At 40.9% G+C, this 6,404-nt stretch overlaps 1 pseudogene; it reads right to left on the bottom strand.

Moving 5' to 3' along the window:
- Positions 1–1,218: 1,218 nt before the first annotated feature.
- Positions 1,219–1,318, bottom strand: LOC113319765 (annotated as a pseudogene).
- Positions 1,319–6,404: the final 5,086 nt, after the last annotated feature.

The raw sequence follows: 6,404 nt of genomic DNA, 5'->3' as shown, positions 1-6,404 counted from the left end.
GATATTGTCTCTGCACCTTGGGTTCGTACACTAGACATCGGAGTCAGTGGCCCGAGTCGACTACAACCGATTCATCCCCCGTCTGGAACGGGAGGTAAGATTCTAAACACTCGCGAATCCCCTGTCAGCGAGTTACTGGACTCCTTCGTATGCATATATGTTGAGGACTGAATACGGACATTTATTTTTCTAGTAAAGGGCAAGGCCTGGCCATACAAGATAAGGGTTCGGATTTCATCACCGTTCTCTTCTTGCCCGCTTTAGGAACACGTAACCTACGCGAACCTAAGCCTAAAATTTTGACTAGAACGAGACCGATAGGGTAACGAGCTTAACAGGAAAGTCATTCGAAAAATATTGGTTACTCTTTTAAGCATACTTCGAAGTTCTTGACGGTTTCTGTAAGTTGAATGCGTGACTGCGCCGCCTTGTAATACCGGTGAGGCCTTGGGTATCAAAGCTCCACCGAGCTTCCCTCGCCTCTATTCAACTTACGTTAACTCGGATTGATTCCAGAGGGGTTTGCTTAAATTGTAACGAATTCCCGTTCGAAGGATTAGAAGCTGGTCTAGAAACAATCTAAGTGGAGCCATCATGCTTTTTGTTTGCTAGAAATCAATAGGTTTGATTTGGTTGAGTCGGCCTTGATCTGTGTTTGCTTACCCTTCCAATTTAGAAAATTCTATTGTATGCCTGAACGTAAAAGAGACGCACTAGGTAGATTTGTTAAAGAGAAACCTAGTAGTTCGAAGCGTCTCGATTACCTTAATCTAGAAAGTCCGGCTTTTGAAGAGTCTGTTTTTGAACGTTCTTTGACTGAGGAGAGAATCCCTGTTGCTCCGATAGCGCCAGAAATGGCAACTTTGAAAGCTTTGTTGAATCCAACTAGGACTACCCGTCCTTCGTGTATTAAGTTAGCTGAAACGGAGGCACCCTATGAACTGAAACCTGGGACCTTACAGATGCTCCCAATCTTTTTAGGGAAAGAAAATGAAAACCCTTATTACCATGTTAGGGATTTTGAGGAAATTTGTAGTACTCTAAGAATTAGAGGCTTAGATGATGATGCTTTGAAACTTAGGTTATTCCCATTTTCCCTGAAAGATAAGGCCAAGTCGTGGCTGTATAGTTTGGACTCCGAGTCAATTGAGACATATGAACAACTTACATCTGCCTTTTTCAATAAGTTTTTCCCTAGGCACAAAACATCGTCTATTAGGACGCAAATATGCACATTTTCACAACAAGAGGGAGAATCTTTATATAGGTATTTGGAAAGGTTCAATGATTTATTATCCCAGTGTCCTCATCATGGTTTAGAAAAGGTTAGGCTAGTTCAGATCCTTTATGAGGGTTTAGATTATTCCACAACGACCATGGTTGAGTCTCTATGCACTGGTGGATTTGAAAACCAAACTGTTGATGCGGCGATGGAATTTTTTAATGAAATCGCCGAAAAAACCCAGCAATGGGAAAATAGTAGGGCACCCCAGAAAACAATTCTTTTAAGTAGAGGAAACGTTAATAGGGTAGAAGGAGGCTATGAATCAGATGCCAAAATTGCTGCTATAGCAAAAAGGTTAGAAGCCTTAGAAGTGGGCCAGACTAGTGGTAGAGTGGAGCCTTTTTGGGAAGGCCAGAATATTGAAGAGCAGGCCAATGCTCTTTATAATAACACTAGATTTGATAACCGTCAAAAGATTGACCCATATTCAGAAACCTATAATCCTGGTTGGAGAAACCATCCGAACCTTTCGTGGTCTAAGGGCCAAAGTCAAGGTCAGTTTAGTAATTCTAATGCTCCCCCAGGTTTTGGCTATACTAAGAATCCTTCAGGACTAGCTCAGTTTCAGAATCAGTCAGATAAAAAATCCTAAGTTTAGAGGAATCTCTCGCCTTGTTAACTCAGCAAACTGCAAAATTCCAGTTATCCGTAGAACAGAGTCTACAAGCTAGTAACAGGATAGGACAAGAAAATAGTCAGGCTATTTCCGAGTTAAAAACCCAGGTTGGTCTGATAAGTGATTCTTTGAGAGAAAAAGGTAAGTTTCCTAGTCAAACACAACCCAACCCTAGAGGAGTTCATGAATTAGGTGCAAAACCATCGAATCAATTGAATGCTGTTAGAACCCTTAGAAGTGGTAGAGTTGTAGACAATAAGGTAACCATGCCCGATAGTGAACATACTGTAGTTCACCCCTCAGGATCTCACCTCTCAGGACCAGTAGCTGAAGAGACTGATAAAGTTTCTGATGATGTGAATTCGGTTCCTGAAAGGTCTGATTTTAGGCCTAGAGCCCCATTTCCTCAGCTATTAGTACCAACAAAGAAGGAATCGAACTTTAATGACATAGTGGAGGTTTTTAAGCAAGTTACCATAAACCTTCCCTTATTAGATGCAATTAGGCAAATTCCTGCTTATGCCAAGTTCCTTAAGGATATGTGTACGCGAAAGCGAAAACTTAGCGTCCATAAGAAAGCCTTTTTAGCTAGTCACGTAAGTTCAATCATTCAGAACACCACAACTCCAAAGTACAAAGACCCCAGGTTCTCTACCATTGCTTGCACAATAGGTAACTTCCGGGTAGAAAAGCTTTATTGACTTAGGAGCCAGTGTGAACTTACTGCCATTCCATGTATACTTACACTAGGACTTGGTGAAATGAAACCTACTCAGATGACACTGCAGTTAGATGATAGGTCTGTTAAAATCCCTCGAGGTGTTATGAGGATGTTCTTATTGAGGTCGACAAGTTTATTTATCCAGTGGATTTCGTGGTCTAGATACCCAACTGTCCCTGACCCAGAGAACCAGATACCTGTGATTTTAGGTCGCCCATTTTTAGCTACGTCTAATGCGATCATTAACTGTCGAAATGGTGTGTGATGAGTTTATCTTTTGGTAATATGACTATGGAGATGAACATTTTTAATGTCAGTAAGCAACCTCATGAGCTAGATGACACATGTGTTGAGGAGGTGAACATGATAGAAGCCTTAGTTCAGGAGTCATTACCAAACATCTTGTCTGAAGACCCATTAGAAAGTTGTCTATCCCATTTTGGTTTAGATTTTGACGACGATAGCACTATTGAACAGGTGAATGCTCTATTAGATTCTACCCCTGTGTTAGACACTGATAGATGGAAAGCTAGGTTCGAACCGTTACCAGTTTCTGAGACTACCCTAATTCCTTCTTTAGAAGAGCCCCCAAAGTTGGACCTTAAACCACTACCCGATACTCTAAAGTATGTGTTTTTAGGCCCATCTGAGACTTTACCTGTGATTGTAGCTTCCAATTTGGATAGTGATCAGGAAAGTAGGCTAGTAAATGTACTTCAAGACAATAAGGAAGCTTTAGGGTGGACTATAGCAGACATTAAGGGTATAAGTCCTACTGTGTGTATGCATCAGATTCATTTAGAGGAAGACTCCAAACCTTCTAGGGAGATGCAACGTCGACTGAACCCTAACATGAAAGAGGTAGTTCGAAAAGAGGTGCTTAAGTTGTTAGATGCGGGTATTATTTACCCAATTTCAGACAGTAAGTGGGTCAGCCCTGTTCAGGTTGTCCCCAAGAAATCAGGTATCACTGTAGTCCAGAATGATAATAATGAATTAATCCCAACCCGAGTGACCACGGGATGGCGTGTGTATTGACTATAGGAAATTGAACAAGGTCACAAGGAAGGATCACTTTCCCCTTCCTTTTATCGACCAAATGCTAGAGCGATTAGCTGGACATAGTCACTATTGCTTCTTAGATGGCTACTCCGGTTATAATCAGATCGTTATTGCCCCAGAAGACCAAGAGAAAACCACTTTTACCTGTCCCTTTGGTACCTTTGCGTATAGACGCATGCCTTTCGGGCTATGTAATGCCCCTGCAACTTTTCAGCGTTGTATGATGAGCATATTTTCTGATATGGTAGAACGGTTCTTAGAGGTCTTTATGGATGATTTTTCAGTGTTTGGTTCATCTTTCGATGAGTGCTTGCATCATTTGACATTAGTGTTGACTAGGTGTAAGGAAAAAAATTTAGTGCTTAATTGGGAAAAATGCCATTTCATGGTTAAATCAGGAATTGTATTAGGGCACATCGTCTCTTCAAAGGGTATAGAGGTAGACAAAGCCAAAGTTGACCTTATTAAGACTTTACAGGTCCCAAAAACCGTAAAAGATATTAGGTCATTCCTAGGGCATGCAGGTTTTTACCGTCGATTCATTAAGGATTTTAGCTTGATTTCTAGACCTCTTTGCAATTTGCTTGCAAAAGATGTTAAGTTTGTCTTTGATGATGCTTGTTTAGAGGCTTTTGAGAAGCTTAAAACTTTACTCACTACTGCCCCGATAGTCCAGGCACCTAACTGGAACCTACCCTTTGAGATTATGTGTGATTCTTCAGATTATGCTATAGGCGTCGTTTTAGGACAACGAGAAAACAAATTACTTCATGTGATTTATTATGCTAGCAAAACTCTGAATGATGCCCAAATGAACTACACAACTACCGAGAAGGAACTTTTAGCCATCGTGTTTGCCTTGGATAAGTTTAGGTCCTACCTATTAGGTTCTAAGATCATAATCTATACAGATCATGCTGCTTTGAAATACCTTTTATCTAAGAAGGATACCAAACCTAGATTGATTAGATGGATCCTATTGTTACAGGAATTTTCCCCAGACATTAGAGACAAAAAGGGTGCAGAAAATGTAGTAGCAGATCACTTGTCTAGGCTAGTTGTTAGTTCCCCTAGTGATTCCCTTCCTATAAGGGATAGCTTTCCTGATGAACAATTGTTCTCTGTTTCCCAATCACCTTGGTATGCAAATATAGTGAATTATCTTGTTACTGGTCGAACCCCTCAACATTGGGGTAAGCAAGATCGTTCTAGGTTTTTAGCCGAGGTTAAGCATTTCTTTTGGGACGATCCTTATCTGTTTAAGTATTGTCCGGACCAGATTATTAGGAGATGTGTATCTGAGAGTGACCAGTCTAGTATTATCTCCTTTTGTCATGAACATGCATGTGGGGGTCATTTTAGTGCTAAGAAGACTGCTGCTAAGATTTTGCAGTGTGGATTTTACTGGCCTTCGTTGTTTAAAGATTCCCATAGTCATTGTGTTTCTTGTGAGCGTTGCCAGAAGTTAGGAACCATTTCCCGTAGAAATATGATGCCTTTGAACCCTATTTTAGTGATTGAGGTCTTTGATGTGTGGGGCATTGATTTTATGGGTCCATTTCCTATTTCGTTTGGTTATCTTTACATACTTGTCGCTGTAGACTATGTGTCTAAGTGGGTTGAGGCGGTTCCGTGTAGAACGAATGACCACAGGGTCGTAGTCCAGTTTTTGAAAGAGAATATACTTACACGTTTTGGTACGCCGCGAGCTATAATTAGTGATGGAGGTTCACACTTTTGTAATAGACCGTTTCTCTTTTAATGAAACAATACGGTATTACCCATAAAGTAGCAACCCCATATCACCCTCAGACTAGTGGTCAGGTAGAGGTTTCCAATAGGGAAATTAAACGTATTCTAGAGAAAACAGTTAATCCAAATAGGAAAGACTGGTCGTCGAGGCTTACTGATGCCTTATGGGCTTACCGTACTGCGTTTAAGACACCCATTGGAATGTCACCTTATCGTTTAGTGTTTGGCAAGGCATGTCACCTGCCTGTTGAGTTAGAGCATCGAGCCTATTGGGCTATTAAGAACTTAAACTTTTCACTTGACAAGGCAGGAGCTCAAAGAAAGCTCCAGCTCAATGAGTTGGACGAGATTCGTAGAGATGCATACGATAGTGCTAAGGAGTATAAGAACAAAATGAAACTTGTGCATGATAGGAATATTTTACGAAAGTCATTTTCTCCAGGTCAAAAAGTTCTTCTGTATGACACTCGTTTGCATCTATTCCCCGGGAAGTTGCGCTCTCGGTGGACCGGTCCTTTTGTGGTCCGTACTGTTTTTCCTCATGGCGCTGTTGAGATTGAGACACCAGATGGTAGTAGTTCTTCGAAGGTTAACGGTCAGCGATTGAAGCCCTTTTTAGAGCCTTTTCCTACAGGTGATGTTGAGGAGGTCCCTCTGGAGGACCCTGTTTACCTTGATTGACCATCGAGGCGATTTTGTATGTTGTATAATATTTTTGTAGGTTTTTGGTTACACTTCACCCAGGTACTATCTTTCCGACTTCTCTCTTTACTATTTCCTCATGTTACTTATATTTTTGGTACTGTTCTTTGATTAGAAACATTGAGGACAATGTTAGATTTAAGTTTGGGGGTGGGGTAGAACTTTTTGTTACCTTTTCGTTGCAATAAATAAACTCCAGAGCCTAGAAATTTATCCCTATTAAGGATGGCACTAACCAATCTAAGTGGATGGAAGCATTTTGGTTG

Source organism: Papaver somniferum, chromosome 10, assembly GCF_003573695.1.
Source record: "Papaver somniferum cultivar HN1 chromosome 10, ASM357369v1, whole genome shotgun sequence".
NCBI lineage: Eukaryota > Viridiplantae > Streptophyta > Magnoliopsida > Ranunculales > Papaveraceae > Papaver > Papaver somniferum.
This window is presented reverse-complemented; position numbering and strand designations above follow the sequence as displayed.